We start from the raw sequence: 18843 nt of genomic DNA on the forward strand, positions 1-18843 counted from the left end.
AAGTTATCCCCCTCCCCGAGGCTTAAGTCTCTTCTGAATTTTGGAATTTTGTGTATTTTTTGAATAGGTAATACATCCACTTAGAACAAAATGTAAAAGGTTCAGTAGAGCACACAGGGAAAAATCTCTCCACATCTTTCTCCCATGGACAGTTTCCCATCATATCCCCAGGACCATGAGCAACTTTGAATACATGTCCCGCCATAAAAGTGCTGGTTCCAGGGGGTCTTACACTTCTTACTAGGGTGGGTAATGCTGAATTGTCCCTCAGTGAGTCTGAACCCACTTTATCTCTAGCAGTCTGTTTCCTCACACCTTTGTCAGATTGACGTGTTTTCGAACCTGCACTCCTGTCCACCCGATGGGTAAAAAATCATAGTTCGATGTAAGTAAGTTTGCATTTGTCACAAGAATGAGGCTGAGCATTTTTTTTTCAAGTGCTTTTGTATGCCTTTCTGTGAACTCTTCAGGTCATTTGACTTTTTTTTTTTCTGTTGAGTTCTGGATCTGTCTTGTCTTGTTTTGCATTTAGAAATAAAGATATGTATATATATACATATATACATATATATATATTTCAAGATTTTATTTGAGAGAGAGAGAGAATGAATGGTGGGGAAGGGCAGAAGGGGAGAGAGAGAGAGAGAGAGAGAGAGAGAGAGAGAGAGAGAGAGAAGCAGACTCCTTGCTGAGCAGAAAGCCTGACTTGGTGCTCCATCTCAGGACCTGGGGATCATGACCTGAGCCAAAGGCAGATGTTTAACTGACTGAACCACCAGGAGCCCTAAATATATATTTTTAAATTTATTTTATTTTCTCCCCACCCCCAAGGGAATAAAGATATTTAATTATCTGCAACTGATTGAGGTGGCTGGCATTACTGAGTCACCAGGATCAATTTCTGTGAAATACTCTTCTGTAGGTGCATGTGGGATACGCCTGTCTGGGCTGGGAGTTGTGGTTTTGGTCTTGCTGTGATTATAATTCTCAGAGGGGAATGAAGAGACCAGTCCAGGAAACACGTTCTCAGCACTCTCGGGATGCTGGAGTTCTATATATCAGCCACCACATGAGACCCGTCTTAATTATCCCAGCAACTGGATTGAGAATGACTCAGATTTTCTTTCATATTCAAAAGTGCCCAACAATATGCATGCAAGCATGCATCCATTCAACCACTTATTGATAAGTACAATGAGTCAGGCATCAGGCTAGTGCTGGGGGGAATACAAAACAGGTGTCTGTCTTAATGCATGGCTTAAAGGACTTTATGGCCCATTTAGGGGAAGGAGACACACAGGCTAAATACAAGATGAAAAATAAAACAGCTTTGGGTGAGGCCTGGCTCAAGACTAAAGGGGCAGGGGCTCCTGGGTGGCTCAGTGATTGAGCGTCTGCTTTTGGATCATGTCGTGATCCCAGGGGCTTGGGATCGAGTCCAGCATTGGGCTCCCCCGCAGGGAGTCTGCTTTTCCTTCTGCCTATGTCCCTGCCTGTCTCTCTGTGTCTCTCATGAATAAATAAATAAAATCTTAAAAAAAAGACTAAAGGAGTAGAAGGAAATGACCACGCTCCCACTCATTTACTAAGTGACAGTTATGTGTCAGCCACTATTGGAAGGTTTGGACAGATTATTTTTTACCTGTAAGGTCGGTACCATCTCCAGTCTATTTTGCTCACTGCTGTGTGTATCCAGTGCATGGCACCTGATGCTCAGTCGTAGGATGAACGGCCGATCTCGATATTATAGGTGAGTAAACTCAGGATCCAGGACATTAACCGACTTCTCCAAAGTCCCCGTGCTTCCTCATCACCACGCTGAGCCCTGCAGAACCCCGGGAGAGGACAGGAGCCCTAAGGGAGGACATCACACATGGCTGGGGACCTGGGCAGGGGAAGAGTGGGGGACCCAGGAGAGCATCCCTGGAGGGCAGAAAAGCACATGGTTTGGGGGATCAGGCTGGAAGCAGTTGGCTCTGGCTGGAGCAGAGGGAACCTGAAGGCAGGAAGGAGATAACAACTGAAAACCCAAGTGGGGGCCATGATCAAGGAGGCTGGGCTTTTTCATTTTTTGTTTGGGATAGAAGATGGACAACTATTTTTTTAAACAGATTTATGGAGATATAATTCACATTCCATACAATTCACCAATTTAAAATGTACCATTTGGTTTTTCATATATTCACAGATATGTACAACTCTACCCACTGTGAACGTTAGAACATTTTCATCATCCCCCAAAGAAACCCTGTTCCCTGTGGCTATCTCCCCAGCCTTCCTATTCCAAAGCATAGACATAATTTTTCTAAATAAAAAGGTTTCATTTAAATAATAAGATTATAGAGAGACTTTTCCCATAAGATTACAGGGAGGACAGGTTCTCTAGAAGTGGAGCCTGTGACGGAGGTTCCCGTGGAAGTGATCTGCAGAAGGAAAGCCCTCAAGAGAGGCAGGAGAGGGCAGGGAAAAAGCTAAGTGCTGTGAGACAGATGGATGGATGGACAAACATGGTTTCGAATGGAGGAAGCTTCAACCCGGCCTGCTGGGGTTGCTGTGAGCTGTGAGCAGTCACTCCCAGTGCTGGGGGCGCTCAAGATTGGGTGGCCATTCTTTGCACCTACTTCACCAGCGGAGGAGATGGCATTACTGCCAGCCAGTTGCTGAGGCCAGAAACATGGGGCTTGCCCACGACTCCTTGTGCTTCACTTTCCACCCTTGGCTTCTCCACCCCACGAGCTGGTTTGGTCCTTCCAAAACGTATACCCCATCGTGTCTTCTCCCTATCTCTACTACTGCCACCCTAATCTAGCCACGGCCGCTTATGCAGGTCAAGGATGCAGGGCAACAGTGTTCCTGGAACCCAGAAAGATCTTAAGTGGCCTCTCCATTTCCAATCATGCTCCACTATTGCCTTTCTCCCCACAAAGGGGTCTTTTAAACACATACATCAGATTCCAATAGTCTTCTGGTCTCTGGTGGTTTCCTGTCCTGCTCAGAATCCAATCCCAATTCCTTACTGGACTTCTGGAGTGGAGAGAACTTCACTGCATAGCACTGTCCTTCATATTTTAGAGTATTTTGCATCCCTGATCCCAAACTGGTAAATGCCAATGGTGCCCATAGTCCATATGGCAACCACAAAACCCCGTACATCACCAAATTCTCCTGGAGGGGGTTAGTACCACCCCTGGTTGAGAAGCTCTGTGTGATTTCCTGGCCTCTGTCCATGCTGGGATCTCCCTACAGCTATACATTCATAGCATCTGGCAAGTGGATTCCAGCTACGGGATATTTGCACATGCTGACCCTCTCCAGGGTCGGGTCTTTGCTGAAATGCTCTCCCTCCAGGTCACATGGCTGGCTTCTTGTCATATATATTTCAGTTCAAATGTCATCTTCCTGAAGATACCCTTATGAACCACCTTAAGGCACTCTCTGTTATGTCACCCTGTCTTCTGTTCAGCCCTATTGCATCAGAATCTGCATTTTTACAAGATCACCAGAGGATGTAGAAACACATTTATAGGTTGTAACATGATGCACTGGAGGATGTCTGGGAGGAGATAAAGGCCACTGGAAATGATACTCAGGCTTGGGTCAGTTCATGTCTGCAGACATGGATTTCAGAATCACCTGACGTCACAAGAGTAGCCACAAAGAGTAAGAAAAATCCAAAGGTTGGATTTCAAAGAACAAGACAAGCGTCATCCCACACTTGGAAACAGCTTCAGATATTCTTAGATATCACACCTACCAAGATCGAGTTTGTGAAATCCCAAACATATGTGAAATCCATCTAACTATGGGAAGAGAAGGGGGAAATTTTTTAAAGGAAGCAAACTCTAAAATTAAAGTCTGTTCAGGAGGTGACAGATGTCTGGGTCCTGATAGATTTCTAGACTTGTAAAAGCAATTTTTTTCATTTTCATTCATACATGTTTGTTGCTTTCCATATTACCATGTTTTTTTTTTTCATTAAAATCATTTTCCGTCTTTCTAAAGGGTTGATTACCCCAAGTGTTACATTGTATGAAGTCTTTAGAAATTGCCTAATAGGGGTTCCTGTGTGGCTCAGTTGGTTAGGTGTCTGTCTTCAGCTCAGGTCATGATCTCAGGGTCCTGGGATGGAGCCCCATGTCAGGCTCCCTTTCTCCCTCTCCCTCTGCCCCTCCTCCTCGCTCATTCTCTCTCTCTTTCTCAAGTAAAAAAGAAAAGAAAATACCTAACAAAGTTTTGAGTTATGGACAGAAAAATATCCCTGAGTTTCAGCCACATGAATGATCCTCTAGTCCTGCCCTATTGTGAACTGATTTATCCTGTTTAATACCTTTTCTGCATTTGAAAATGGACTAAATCCTTGCTTGGGGCCATATAATTCTCATCTTTAGATTTTAGGTTAAACCATCAGGTTTCTGATAAGGGTAAGTTAGAATAAATACATTTGAATTTTAGGGTCCAAGTGGAGATGGGACATTTCTGTCCTCGGTGTATGGATTTCTTTGGAGAATCAGGGCTTTAGGACAGCACAGGCTTGAGTTTATTTCCTAGCTTTGCCACTTACTAGCTGTGTGATATTGGACAAGTCAGTTAAGGCTTTGATCCTGATGTCTCTTTAGGAAAATGTAAATCATGGTATCTAGTGTGAAGGACTATTGAGAAGTTTATGGCAGTAGGTGCTGTCTCTAGGACATAGTTAGTACATGCTCAATAAACATCTATGTTCTTCCTGTAGGGCTTGGGAATGTCTTGCAGGCCCCTGCCATAGCCTGTTTCTGTGTTATACAAATTTACCAGTTGATGGCACATAGCAGGAAAGATATGAATAAAATTCATGGATTCCATTAGGGTTTACACAGCCCTTCAAAAAAGTAATTGTTGAGTAAAAATCTTTTGCTCTTTTACAGTCAATTAGTATTGCAAATCCTCAACTAGCCTTCCTCCGTGGCACAGAAATGCAAAACTTAATTCAAACACACCTTGGAAGTTCCAACATGGTTTTGTTTTTTGCTAGTGGCTTTTAATCTTGGGAACAGAAATGGGTTGATTGCATCCTCTGCTTTGGAAAAGTGACCAATTGCTTCAATTTGAGGTGGGGGTGATTTGAAAGAGGTGAGTTTGGGGAAGGCAGAGAATAAAGACCCAGTCATGAGTCTTGCCTGTGTGACTTCAGCAAGTAACGTAAGATTTCAGAGCCTCACTGAGAAAGGGGCTGAGAAAGGTTGTAATATACTGCCTGTGCAACTGTGCAGAACCATGAGTTAGCAGGCATTCACAAGAATAGCCATTTGTTTGTAGGAGCAAAGCGATGGAAGATGCCCCAAATGGCCACCTCTGCAGAAGAATGGATGGACTCAGTGGGGTGTTTCCCATCTGCTGATGTCTGATACAGCAGAGGAGAGGAGTGGATCACATTGGGGGGGAGGTGAACCATACAAACCAATAAGCAAGCAAGGTTATTAATTTTTATTACCTACTATAGAAGATCATATAGGATTTTATGTTACATTTATTCTGTTGAACATTTGAGATACTTCCATATGAAACGTTAAACAGATTAACCGAGGTAATAAATGTAACAATCATCCTGTCGGGATCCCTGGGTGGCGCAGCGGTTTGGCGCCTGCCTTTGGCCCAGGGCACCATCCTGGAGACCCGGGATCGAGTCCCACGTCGGGCTCCCGGGGCATGGAGCCTGCTTCTCCCTCTGCGTGTGTCTCTACCTCTCTCTCTCTCTCTCTCTCTCTGTGTGTGTGACTCTCATAAATAAATAAAAAAATTAAAAAAACAAAAAACCAATCATCCTGTCAATAGAAGGGGCATTGCTGCAGCCAGATGCATTCACAGCCAGTAGTTACTGTTTATTGAGTGATTACTATACGCAGGTATTGTGCCAAGTGCTTGACACGTGTTTTCTTTTTTTTTTTTTTGACACGGATTTTCTTTTTTTTTTTTTTTTGACACGCATTTTCTTATTACAATTCACACAACCACCACACCAGAGAGGTGTTCTTTTTGCTTTCATTTTACAGATCAGCAAATTGACGCAGATAGCCAATGCACATTGATTGAATGCTTTGTTATGTGCGAGGCACCGGCGGTACTGTTATTCTTGCATTATCTTATTTCATCTTCCAGTAACCCTGGGCACTACACCAGAAACATGGCTTTCCACTGGGGGTTGGCAAACCTTTTCGGTAGAGGCCCAGATAGTAAATCTCTTACGCTTTGTGGGCCACACGATGCCTGTTAATGACCATTCAGTTCTGTGGTTGGAACAAGACATCGGCCAGAGATAATGCAGGAATGACTAGCGCAGTGTGCCAATAAAACTTTGATAGATGCTGAAGTTTGAATTTCATTTAATTTTCACATGTCATGGGATTACATTTTCCTTCTGATTTTTTTCCAACCATTTAAATTTTATTTTTTATTTATTTTCATGTGTTATGAAAAACCAGGTTGGATCTGGCCAGTGGGTTATAGTTGGCCAAGCATGACTTTAGATGGTCAGTTCCATGAGGGCAGGAACCTGGTTGATTTTACTCAGCATTGTATACTTAGCTGCTGGCACACCATTAGGGACTCAGTACATGTTCGGGGAGTGAATGACTAGAAGACGATATAGCAGATGTCAGATGATGGTGACATTTTCTCTCCCATTTTTGGCAACTGCCCTTGACATAAGTAAGGTGAGCACTTTTTTAGAGGGTGATATTAATAATGTCTGTCCTAGGCAAACCAGGATGCTTGGTTATCCCAATGTTCCCCACTGGGAGATGGTTCTTTACCATAGTGACAGCAGGCCATTGGCTTGTATGTCTCTGTATTTGCACACACACGTGCGTGGATATAAAACAGTTACCGACTTTCCCTCACAATTCTTAATTTGAAATCATTCAAACTTGCAAAAGATGTGCAAGAATAATAGATCAGCACAATAAACAGTCAGATACTTGTCACCCTGATGGAGCCATTTTTGACATTATGTCATGTTTATACTATGTATCTCTTTCTACATTTATATATATCACCTATCATTGTTTATCTAAGAACCAGGTGCAGACAGCATGGCACTTAACCTTCATTACCACAGTGTGCACCCAAAGATACAGATGTAGTGAAATGACAGGGCACGTGCACGCCAATGTTTATAGCAGCAATGTCCACAATAGCCAAACTGTGGAAGGAGCAAAGATGTCCTTCAACAAATGAAGGGATAAAGAAGATATGGTATGTATACAATGGAATATTACTCAGCCATCAGAAAGGATGAATACCTACCATTTACCTCTATGTGGATAGAATTGGAGGGTATTATTACTCCAATGTCAGTTGGAGTAAGACAATTATCATATGGTCTCACTCATATATGGAATATAAGAAATAGTGCAATGGACCATAAGGAAAGGAGGGGAAACTGAGTGGGGAAAAATTAGAGAGGAAGACAAACCATAAGAGCCTCCTGACTCTGGGAAACAAACAAAGGGTTGCAGAAGGGGAGGTGGGCAGGGGGATGGGGTGACTTGGTGACGGGCATTGAGGAGGGCATGGGATGTGATAAGCACTGAGTGTTATACTGTATGTTGGCAAACTGAATTTATTTATTTTTATTTTTTAAAAGATTTTATTCATTTATTCATGAGAGACACACACAGAGAGAAAGAGAGAGAGGCAGAGACATAGGCAGAGGGAGAAGCAGGCTCCATGCAGGGAGCCCGACATGGGACTGGATCCTGGGTCTTCAGGATCAGGTCCTGGACTGAAGGAGGAGGTACTAAACCGCTGAGCCACCCGGGGCTGCCCGGCAAACTGAATTTAAATAAAATTTTAAAAATTAAAAAAAAAAAAAAAAACAACACTGCAGTGTGCAAATCCTAAGGTCATGGACATCCTTTCTTATAACCATGACATGATGTTCACACTCAGGAAGTTGAACATTGATGCAATACTATCGTCTACCATGCAGTCATTATTTTAATTTCCCCATTTGTCCACAAAATGTGTTTTACAGACTTTTTTTTTTTTTCCTTCCGAATCAGGATCCAACCAAAGATCGTGCTTGGCACTTAGTTGTTCTTTCTATTCAGTCTCTTGGAATTTAGAATCGTCTCCTTGCTTTTTTTTTTTTTTCTTTCCTGGCACTGATATTTGAAAACCATAGGCCATTTGTTCTGTACAAAGTCTTCCAACTTGGATTTGTTTGATTGCTTCTTATGATTAGTTTCAGGTTAAACGTTTTTGGCAAAAATGCCTTGTGGGTGATGTTGTGTTCCCAGTGGGTCCTAGAGGGAGGTGCAATATCCTAGCAATGATGATGTTAACCTAGTTCACGCGGTTAAGGTGATAGATCTGATTTCTCTCCTGTAAAGGAGTCTTTTTGCTTCACAATTAACACCTGCCATTTGTTAACTCAAAAGGAATGCCATTCAAGGGAAGATCCATTGGAGGGTGTAAGCGGGAAAGGACAAACAGGTACAAGGGGTCTGACAGCTTCCAGGTTCTTAGGAGCTTAAGAGTGACTGCATTCAACGGAGAAACACAGCTCACGGCTCCTTGCTTTGTGGCTGTATGTATGCAAAGCAGCGCTGTCACGCAGCAACTGTAGATTTATTGGTTGTGTTAACTCTCCACGATTCGGTGGTTCAGGCGGGCTGCTGGGTGCGACAAATCTTCCTTGGTGGTTGCATCAGTTTTCTTTTTTCTTTTTTTTTTTTTAATTGGTGTTCAATTTACCAACATACAGAATAACCCCCAGTGCCCGTCACCCAATGCATTAGTTTTCAAATTGTGTAGTTACAAAGATGGGACGTGGCCAGCCTCCCCTCCTCCATATGGTTTTCCCAAGAGCAGCAATGTGGACACGTGCCACTATGTTCCAGGCCACCATTTCTCTAACCTGATTACAATAGTCCCCTAATGCTCCCTCCAACATCTACCCTGCTTGCTTCCTTATCCCAGTCCATTCTCCTTAAGGCAGCCTCCTGTGCTCTTTACAAACTTCAAATTACCAACCCTCTCCTTAAAATTTTGCCTATCGTTCCTTGGATAAAAATCCTTAGAATTATATCTACCCTGGATGGTCTGGTCCTTATCCTTCTCTCAGATCTCATTTTCCTCCACTGGTGCCTGTCTCTGAACCCTAGCTACAATGGCTTTCTTTCTGACAAAAATGCTTCTGCCTCAGAGCCTTTGCATCAGCCTCTCTGTTCTTGTACCTGAAACATTCTTTCTTTGTTCTCCTACTAAGGCAACTACTTGTTTTTTTTTTTAAAAGATTTTATTTATTTACTCATAGAGACAGAGAGAGAGAGAGAGAGAGAGAGAGAGGTAGAGACACAGGCAGAGGGAGAAGCAGACTCCATGCAGAGAGCCCGACGTGGGACTCGATCCAGGGTCTCCAGGATCACGCCCTGGGCTGCAGGCGGTGCTAAACCACCAGGGCTACCCTAAGGCAACTACTTGTGTTGTATGCTCACTAAAGATGGATCTAATTTTGGGTATGGCTACATCCAGAAGCTCTAAAAAAGTTACTAAAGATTTATCTCTTGAGTCGGTGTTGGCTTTATTTAGGCTGTTTCTTTCTTCATGGTGGCAAGATGGCTACCAGTATATCTCCAGGCTTAACTCCTGCCCCCTAGGCAGCTCCTATGAAGAGAGAGTACCTCTTTCCTAACAGTTCTTATAAAAATTAAGGGATTGGTTTTAATTAGAGCACTATAGGTCATATGCGCATTGCTGAGCCAATCCTTATGGCCAGCGGATGGAATTGGTCATTGGTCAGGCCTGGGCCAGGTGACCACTCCTTGGCAGGGGGTGAGCCTGGGCTTTTCCCAAGCCTCTTGGATTGAGAGCCAGGGAAGGGTGTTTCCAAAAGAAGAAATAGGTGCTGGGCTGCAAAATAAAAGTTGCCAGTTACTGAGTCACAGGATTTATTTCTTTGAGCCCCTTGTGGGGCTCTCTGCTCAGCAGGGAGTTTGCTTCTCCCTCTCCCTCTGTGCATGCACTCTATCTTTTTACAAAAGATTTTACTTATGTGAGAGACAGACAGAATGAGTGGGGGAAGGGGCAGAAGGACGAGCAGACTCCCCACCTGGCAGGGAGCTGGACTGGGGCTTGATCCCAGGACCTTGAGATTATTCTCCCAACTGAAGTCAGGGGTTTAACGGACTGAGCCACCCAGGTGCCTGAGGTTGTAAGAATTTTAGGCGATAATGCTTGCTGTCCTCTGAATCCATTTTTTTTCTGGACAATAATAAGCATTGTATAAATAAACAAAAGAAAATAACAAAATGAGAGCAAGATTTGGCATGATACTTGGATGTGTGTGACGAAGGAGATAAGGAGCTTGGAGACCTCAAGTCTGGAGTGTGGGTTCCTGCGCCGGCCTACCTGGGACTAAGAATTATGTGGAGGAGGGCCGAGTGGGAAGGAGGAGTAGATAGTTTGTCGCGTTATCCCTTGTGTGTGTGAGTGCGCACCTGCACTTGCGTAGGTGTGTTGCATGCGTGTGTGTGCATATGTGTATGTGTGTACATGCATGTGCACGTGTATGTATGGTGCATATGTGTGCATGCACGTGCATGCCTATGTATGTGGGAAGCAAAATGACTGGTGCTCAGAGACCATTAGCTTCAGTTCCATGTTTCTTAACACCAGGAACCCAGACCCTGAAATAGGGAAAATAATTGGCTTGCCCTCTCATAGCGACCCCTATCTCCTGGTTTTACTACCTCCAGCCTGGCATTTTAATTTTTTTATTTGTTACTTTTTCTTTGTCTAGAGGAATGCACATTTAAATTAATTTTGAAAACTGAAGGAGAATATCGCAGGCAATTTTAGTGGCAAAGAAAATCGAGTTTCCTGAGCCTTAGAGCAACACTGATTGCAATATACCAGTGTTCATAACCTCTGGGAGGTTGCTGAAGTCTTTCCTTTTATGGCTCTTTTTCATAAAGGCAGTTTGGTGAAGATGAAAATACTCAGAGACTTCTGCAAGTCATTTTGTGTAATGGCCATTGACTGCTTCTCACATTTTTCTGGAATTTTCATATAAGCCTTTCTTTACACGTAAGGGCTTTTTATGGCCGATGCCTGAAGATATAAACCCATTTAACAGAGCTAGACTGAGGTTCTCAGTTATTCATGTTGAAGAGAGATTCCAGGAGTCCGTGTCCAAAGCATCTGACAATGACACCTGTATTTATTTGTGTGGTGCTGCTCTCAGCCTTTTCATAGTAATGTTATTGCAAGGAATACCCCGGGGGAGCTTCCTACAGACACTTCCCTTTTCCAAACCAAGGTTATGACTGGACCTACCTTGGTGTTGTTTTTTGTTTTTTAAAGATTTTATTTATTTGTTCATGAGAGACACACAGAGAGAGGTGGAGACATAGGCAGAAGGAGAAGCAGGCTCCCTGCAGGGAGCCCGATGCGGAACTCCATCCCAGGACCCCAGGATCACGCCCTGGGCCGAAGGCAGAGGCTCAACCACTGAGCCACCCAGGAGCCCTATCCTGGTGGTTCTTATTATGATTGCAAGATGCCCATCAGCAGTAACCATTAGGAAACTTTAAAGGAAAGCAGCTTATTACTTATAACCCCCAGAGCACACAAGGTGAGCTAGGCACCACAAAGCAAGGGAGAGGGTAGGTAAAGGGAGAGGTTTGAGGAATGAGAGAGAGAGAGAGAGAGAGAGAGAGATTGATTCTGCTTTTTGGGGTTCGAGAGTGGGTCCTTGAGAATGGGTCCTAGGGTTTCTTGGGCTCTCTCTTTACTGATGAATTTGAAATATAAGAGTGGGAATGCAAAGTGCCCAAAGAGGAAAAAAAAAAAAAAAAAGTGGCCCAAATGGGCAATTATGGAAATCAACCAAAATCTCTAAAACAGAGGCATCTCAGTGGGGGAAGGCTGGCTCTTTATTTAGTCGGGGTGGCTGACCGTGTGTTTATCAAGATAGCCCTGGATGCTTCTCTGAAATGGATGCCTCTGGAAGTGGATGTCTCTGCAATGCAAGCTGAAGTCAGACACTTGGTGACACCAAGAACAGCTGCTGTTGGCGCTTACACTACAGTATGAATTTGCTTGTGTCCTGGGGCAGGTCTCTTCCATCTCCTGGACCTGTTTGCCCCTGTAATTGGAGGGGGAAACCAGAGTGGAATGCAGGGTAGAGTACAAAGGATGATTGTTTTTGTTTGTTTGTTTGTTTTTTTATACAAAGGATGATGGTAGTTGATACAAGGACAGGGCTTTAAATCACTTGGTTAAGGTGATCTACTTTGTTCAGATCTCTTTCAGTCTCTGATGGATTACCCCATGAAGAAAAATTCAGCTTTGTGCCACTATGGCTTTCATGCCTGGTGCTTGCTAATTTCTCTTTCCAACAAAGAGAATTTCATAATTTTTTTTATTTTGAATTTATGTTTTCCCTTTACCTTCTTTCTATGTAGCCTTCTTTCTAGTTTTCCATTTCCAACAAGAGCAGCCACCACCGGGCAGCCCCAGTGGCGCAGCGGTTTAGCGCCGCCTACAGCCCAGGGTGTGATCCTGGGGACCTGGGATCGAGTTCTGCATCGGGCTCCCTGCATGGAGCCTGCTTCTCCCTCTGCCTGTGTCTCTGCCTCTCTCTCTCTCTCTCTCTCTCTCTGTGTTTCTCATGAATAAATAAATAAATCTTAAAAAAAAAAAAAAAGAGCAGCCACCACCACTTAAACCGTGCTTATTCTGGGCAATTTTCTAAAGGTTTTGCATTCATTTCATTCTCTTAAAAGATACTATTATTATTTCCACTTTATGGATGAAAAAACCAAATCACAGAATGGTGAAAGTAGTACTTGCCCAAGGTCACACAGCTAGTAGGGACCAAAGGCAGGATTTGAAAAGCAGAAAGTCTGCTTCCAGAGTTCTGGAACCCTTCTGCTTTGCTGAGGCATGAAATAATATTTCCTTTTAAAACATATTCAAGGGGCACCTGGGTGGTTCAGGTGGTTAAGCATCTGCCTTTGGCTCAGGTCATGATCTCAGGGTCCTGGGATCAAACCCTCTGTTGGGCTCCCTGCTCAGCAGAGAGTCTGCTTCTCCCTCTGTGTCCCTCTCCCTGCTCATGCTCTCTCTCTCTTTCAAATAAATATTTTAAAAAATGTATTCAAGAAAAAGGGGAGTGCTGGATGAGTGTCAATCTCAAAGAAAACATTAAATAAATAATAAAAGCATGCACGATGGGGATATGACAAAATTGTGACCAATTGTGACTTCAGCTTTGAGTCACCGAACTGTGGGAAATGCTGGATACTGTAGAAATCTGAAATTCTGTACGTGAGGAAAATGCCTGCATTAGGCACAAGAAGAAGCCAGATGGGGGCTCCTGAGTCTATTCTAAGCCACAGCACTGGTAGCTTCCAGAATTGCTTGTCTAAGATGAGAAATGTCTTCCTCACATGGCCACGGAGCTGGGTGACTCCCTTGAGGGTGCCAGGCATGCCGGACTCCTTCCATCTGACCTTGCTCCAGGCTGAGGACCAGTGTCCTTTTGTTGAGGTGCCAGCTGCCTCTTGAAGGTGGTTTTATTTTTATTTTTATTTTTTTTGAAGGTGGTTTTAATGTACTGTCCATGCACGAGTGTGGGCGTGCTGGCCGACCTTTGGCCAGTGTAATTAATGGGCATTTGGTACAGCACAGTCACCTCACGTCCCCTTGGGCGGCGCAGACGAGGGGAGGAGACTTCCTGCAGCCTCGGGGACTGTGGGCAGGTCACCTCGCCTTCCAAGTCCTCCCACCTCCCTCTGCTTTGCAAACAAACCCTGCCTCAGATCCGCACGGGGACTCCTAGCCTAACCCTGACCCCTACCCTCTTGCTTACCTTACCCTTAACTCCTAACCTAACCTTAACACAATCCTTACCTGATCTGCTATTTCTCCCCTTTATCCACCCGCTCGGCCACTTACCCCCCAACCCCTAGCCCCCTGCTTTATTGAGGCATACCTGACAAATAAAAATTGTCCATATTTGGGCACCTGGGCGGCTCAGTGGTTGAGCGTCTGCCTACCACTCAGGGCATGATCCTGGGGTCCTGGGATCGAGTCCCTTATTGGGCTCCTTGCAAGGAGCCTGCTTCTCCCTCTGCCTGTGTCTCTGCCTCTCTCTGTGTGTCTCTCATGAATAAATTAAAAAAAAAAACCTTTAAAAAATTATCCATATTTAACATGTGCACTGTGATGATTTGACATATGTATATACTGTGAAGTGATGGTATATTAGCCAGTAATTAGCACACTTGTCACATGTTACCATTTCCAGCCACCCATTTATTCATTTACTCATTCGTTTATTTTTTTCATCCATGTCAGCTAGGTTCCCGTGGGAAAGAGACAGCACACTTTAACTGAGCAGTTGGGGAGAGTTTGGTACAAAGACTGTTGATAATGAGGTAGGTGCAAAGAAGGGATCTCAAGGGTATATCGAAGAACTGAGGAGCTAGCAGAGCAAGGAGCTGTTACCACCGCTGGGGCAGAGGGAGGGAAGGGGGTGGGGGGCACCCAGAGACTGGTGGCGCTGTGGTGGAGGGGCTGCTGACGGGAGCTCCTGATAAGTCATGAAGTGTGTGGTGGTTATCACAGCAGAGGAGGCCAGGAGGGAAACAGCCCGCCTCTCCTTCCTCTCCTGCCTTGGGAGCTCCTCCTAGACCACTGGGTATGCCTCCATGAGGTAGAGATCAAATGGCCCCAGGTGGTGTGCATCAGTATGTAGCTGCTGTTACAGTAGAGAGGAAAGTGAAATGTATATTTTACTCAAGGCCCTTTCAAAAGAGGAAGAACAAAAGTTGAGAGGGCTTTGTCTTAGAAGCAGATGAAGAATGAACATTTTTCCTTGTGGAAATAATGGTCTTCCTAGAGGTTTAGTGTGGCTGGGACAAAGAATACAATCTAAGACATCGTCAGGAGGCAAAGCCATCTGATTTTGCTGTATAATATGTTTGGCTTCCGTAAGGCAGAACTCACTGTACTCGCTGTTAATTTGCTCTCATTGAGGCCCAGAGAGGGCAAGTGGTTTGCTCAAGGACACACAGCATGTTTGTCAATGCTGAGCTGGGGCTGGAACTCATCATCTGTGAAACTGTCTTCCATCGCTCCCTGCCTCTTGGGACAAGTCCTCACAGTCCCTGGAAGGACATGTGGTGTTGTTTTTTAATCTCCCCAGCTGCATTTCATCTTTTCCAGGTGTTAATGGCACTTCCCATCATGCAATGCTCCAGACAAATGCTGGGTTGTCTTCCTTGCCCTTTGCCATCTCAGAGAGGTCAAAACATGATGGTTTCATTATCTGCCCCTGAAAGCAAATTTTCATTCCAGCCACCTCTTCCACAAGCAGCTTGGTCAGATCTTAACCCGTCATCCCTCCTCCTCCTTTGGCTCCAAATCCCAACTTTCTTTTTTTTTTTTTAAAGATTTTATTTATTTATTCATGATAGTCACACACAGAGAGAGAGAGGCAGAGACATAGGCAGAGGGAGAAGCAGGCTCCATGCAGGGAGCCCGAGGTGGGATTCGATCCCGGGTCTCCAGGATCGCGCCCTGGGCCAAAGGCAGGCGCCAAACCGCTGCGCCACCCAGGGATCCCCCAACTTTCTTTTTTTTTTTTTTTTTCCAACTTTCTTATTTGTCAGGGAAGATGTCATGTGTTCAAGGCTCCTAGGTTGTTAAACCTTGGATTGATAAAATCTTGGAATCTTCTCTCTTTTATTCCCTCTGTCCAAGTAGTTTTGAACTTCTTTGGCTTTGGCTTTGGCAGTGTGGACTAGTGGTTAAAAAAAAAAAAAAAAAGTGCAGGGGGTGGGGAATGTTGGCCTAGGATAGACCTGGGTTCAGATCCTAACTCTCCTGCTTTCCATCTATGAGACATGCATCAAACCTCAGTTCCAAGTGTCATGCTGATCTCACTTCAGCAGAGGACACATGGCCCTAGATGCTGGGGGTTGGAAGGCCTCTCTGTTCATGCCTTCAAGGATCCCTCGGCTGCAGAGCCACCTGGCTCGTGTCCCCTTCCAGGCCAGCCTACAGTTTAAGACCCATCAAGAAGGAACATGAAGGCCCAGCCATCTGGACCCACTGGGAACATCACCACATTAGTTCCCTGACTCCCTCTAGGGTAGGCTGAGGATGTGGTTGTGCCTCGGCTTCCCCTCGGCCCACTCCTGCTTCCTCCCACAGGGATTGATCCCAAGGATCCTCCTTCATAAGTAGCCAGTATGCTAGACTGTGTCTCAGAGTAGGATTTCTGGGAACTTCAACCTAGGACAGTGTCTGGTCATCACATTTCCTCCTGACAGACTGACCCTGGGACCTTGACCATGTCTCTTCACTCCTATCTGTAAGATGGGGATCATGCCTACCTTTCACTGTGGTTGTGTGGATCACATGCAATCGTACTTGGGAAAGGCCTGGGGCACACAGCCTTCTTCTCCTCCTTGGGTGAATGACTGTTCTTTGGGCCTCGGTTTCACATTCTGTCAAAGGAAGGGGTGGCATTGGATCAGTGGTTTCCACAGTTGGGTGCACATCAGGATCACTGAGGCAGCTTGTTCAGGTCCAAATTCATGGAAACAGTGCTGGCACAGAACAGAGAATCAATCAAATCTTGAATAAATGAATGAATGAATACTTCTTAATTACTGAGGGCCTTTGAAAACACTTCATCCTTTAAAACATTTCCACTCTTATTTCTACATATGATCTGTACTCTGGCTGAAGAAAAGGTTCACCAGATTTCAGAGGAATTTGAACTCATGAAGTGATAGTCAGAGACCTGGCAGTGTGGCCTGCAGAAGGGGCCCCAGATTCTGAATTGGTCAGAAGATCTGTGTTCTGAGACACCTGGGTGGCTCAGTGATTGAGCGTCTGCCTTTGGCTCAGGTCTTGATCCCTCTTTACTAGGTACCAGGCATGGTGCAAAGTGTTGGGAATTTGGCCCTGAACAAGAAAGACACAGTTCCTGCCAGGCAGGAGTTTATAATAACTTGGTGGTGGTGGCGGAGAGTAAACAAGAAAATAAGCAAAGACACAAATAAGTATATAATTGCATTTCATGAAAGAAAGAATGGTAGGGGCTAGGAAGAGCAGCTATGTGTGTCTAGCAGTGAATAATTAGAGAATATTTAAGGAACATTGGGTTGGAGGTCAGGGAAGGGGCCCGTATGAGGGGGGACATTTAGGATAAAGCCTGAAGTGAGAGAAAGAGGTAGCCAGTCAGAAAGCAGGGAGAAGAGCATTTCTGGCAGAGGAAGCAGCACAGACTAAGGTCCTAGGGTAGAAGGAGTTGTGCATATTGTAGGAGTTAATGGCATGATAGCAGAGGGTGAGGGAGGAGACCAATAGCCTAGGAAGACTCGGGGGATGAGAAAGGGGTCCAGTCATGATGGAGACATAGACTTCAGTGTGATGTCTGGAATGGAAAGCCACTAAAAGGCTTTAGGCAAGTGAACATCCCAATCGGATTTCCTTAAAAAACAAAAACAAAAACAAAACAACAACAACAAAAAGCCATGGCAAAGGAATGGAGTTCTTATTAGTGGTATCAGCATCCATGGTAATAATGGTGGTCTCTTTTCTATCAAATGTTCTGTTCTTTCCCCATTTACCCTGAAAGCTATTTTTGGGGGGAGGGGCGGTTTGTCTCATCTTTACAAGACATGCTGCCGGGAGGGAATTCCATCCTTCTCAGTCTTCAGGAATATCTGGAGCTGCTGTTACAAGTAGTTTTGATCTATAGCCACAACATCCGAGGGGTTCATTTCCTATGATTTTCGAGGGGAATGACTCGTACTTTTGCATATTTTAAGCGAGAGATGGATGCACGGGCAAACAATGTTCCAGGACCCAACCTGCCAGAGACTATCCCCGGGTTCCAGTGCCCTCTAGCCATTCTGCTTTGTGTCCAGATTCTCTCTCTGCCCACCTCCTGGGCCACCCCACATGGTGGTTTGCCACCAGTCAAGCAGCCAGTCCAGCCCAATGTTTGCATAGTTTGAATAATAATTTTGCATAATAGAGGCTCTCATTTAAATGATGTAAATTTCCTCAGTCCTCTCTCCAGATTAGTATTAATCCATTCAGCGAGATCACTTTTAGGGAATGAGAAATATTTACAAAAGACGGCGAATCAAGTGCACAGGCTTTGAGGATTTTCTAGTGAAAATTTTAAAAAGTTTTTTTTGTTGTTTTGTTTGATATATTTGAGGGTAGAGGTTGGAGCTGAAGGCACAACCTTTTAATGCAACTCAGCGATTTTCATGCACAATTTCCCTGAGTCAGTTAAGGTAGGGGGAAGAGGGAATGGGGGATGGGACCTAAGAGTTGGTCCTAGGGGAGGGAGGGAGGAGGACATTGGGAAGCAGTGGGTCCAGTTCTCTCTCTGGATTCCTCTTGTGAGATGTACCTGAGGATGCTCTCCTGCTCTCTCCTTCCTCCCTCTGTAAATCCTCTGTGTCTTCTGTGCGAGCCTGGTATGTATTTACTTCCTTGTCTAACAGGAAGGACAAGAGACAGGGGGAGGAGGGGTGCTGGGCAGACCTGTGTGTCTGTCAGGGTTTTTTGATTGTAAGCAACAGAAATCAGCTCAGGCCCCGTTAAGTCAAAGGCATCCCTAGAAGGCTTGGCATGTGGGGAGGGGGCATCCAATCAGGCCAGCTGGGGTTCATGCCCACATTTTGGCCTGGGGAGATGGGGGCACCTTGCAGATCCACACCTAACACATGTGGCCCTCGAGGCAAGAGTGCAAAGGGAGGCCCATATGCCGTTTGTTTACATATTTGAAAATTACAAATCATGCAAATAAACTTTTTTTTAATTTTT

The 18843-nt window shown here is 44.7% G+C and overlaps 1 long non-coding RNA gene across 3 annotated transcripts; it reads right to left on the bottom strand.

Moving 5' to 3' along the window:
• Nucleotides 1–1648: 1648 nt before the first annotated feature.
• On the bottom strand, nucleotides 1649–18504 carry LOC119866090. Of its 3 annotated transcripts, none has more exons than XR_005378992.1 (3): nucleotides 18428–18504; nucleotides 16386–16499; nucleotides 1649–1825 (listed from the first exon to the last, which is right to left on the bottom strand). It is a non-coding gene; the product is annotated as an uncharacterized LOC119866090 (long non-coding RNA). The 3 variants fall into 3 exon arrangements; XR_005378991.1 differs by lacking the exon at nucleotides 1649–1825 and adding an exon at nucleotides 15179–15322; XR_005378990.1 differs by lacking the exon at nucleotides 1649–1825 and adding an exon at nucleotides 15658–15790.
• Between the last annotated feature and the right edge of the window lie 339 nt (nucleotides 18505–18843).

This window comes from Canis lupus, chromosome 26, assembly GCF_011100685.1.
Source record: "Canis lupus familiaris isolate Mischka breed German Shepherd chromosome 26, alternate assembly UU_Cfam_GSD_1.0, whole genome shotgun sequence".
NCBI lineage: Eukaryota > Metazoa > Chordata > Mammalia > Carnivora > Canidae > Canis > Canis lupus.